Here is a 1107-nt window from a genome sequence, read left to right as displayed (position 1 = left end):
TATATATAAATGTATAATCTTATGAGATTTAAGCTATTTCATCTAAACATTTATGTTTTCATGTTATAATTTGTGTTCATTCTAGAATGAAAGATGCATAATTTATGTTTATTTCCTAATTTTTTATGCGAGATTGGTCAAATTTACCGAACCCGTACATAGATTAATTACTGAAAATAACAGATAAAAGATAAAGTTTTTTCTTAAGAAACGTGTCAACTATTTGAATATTATAAAGATTTCGCATATGAAATTTCAATTTTTTCTGATGCATAAAAGTATTTTTAATGTTAAAAAGAAAATTACTTTGCATGTTGGATATGCAAAATGTGAAAAGGAAAAAAAAGACATGAGAGAAACATTGCTTTAAAAACCTTAAGACTTAATTTAAAAAAATTCGATATTTTGCATATGAAAGCATTGTAATATTTACTGATAATCTGCCAAATTTTGTTAACATACGCTTACTAATTTAAAAGTTATAGCTTGAAAACTATAACAAGCACAAAGTGGTTACGAGGTCAGTCCCAGGGACTGAGCCTGGGTTGAAAGAGTTAACATGTTCCATTGTAGAGTCCTGAATCATAAAATAAATATATGTAATAACTTGGTTTGATGTTCATAGTTATACATTATAATTGCAGACAGGATAAGCATTTTCTGACTACAGTGCCTTGTGATACAGTAGCTAGCATGTGACTGTAATGGATAAAGTAACTTGGTGTAATTATATTTTTGTATACATTGACCACCACAGAAATATTTAAAGTGAAGTTGAGGAGATTGGGTTTGTTGCCATTGTTAGTGGCCTATTTGATCTCTTAAGTCTAATTATTAATTAATACCCAACTTATTTCTTTCTTTTTTATTTATCGATAATGCATTAGATTGTCTAGCGAAAATTGTGTCCTGACAACTAATGACACATAAATAATGATTATGAGCCTTCCCCTGAAGATGGTATCAGATTATGACACTGCAGCTATTTCTTATGATCCATCATATCTAAGTCATGTTAATCACTGGATAATCTAAGACAATGGATGTGGTTTTAATGAGAATAATGATTATGAGCCTTCCCCTGAAGATGGCATCAGATAAGGACAC

The sequence above is a fragment of the Limulus polyphemus genome, unplaced genomic scaffold, assembly GCF_000517525.1.
Source record: "Limulus polyphemus unplaced genomic scaffold, Limulus_polyphemus-2.1.2 Scaffold4093, whole genome shotgun sequence".
Classification (NCBI taxonomy): Eukaryota; Metazoa; Arthropoda; class Merostomata; order Xiphosura; family Limulidae; genus Limulus; species Limulus polyphemus.
The sequence above is the reverse complement of the archived record's forward strand: the minus strand, read 5'-3'. Positions refer to the sequence as shown.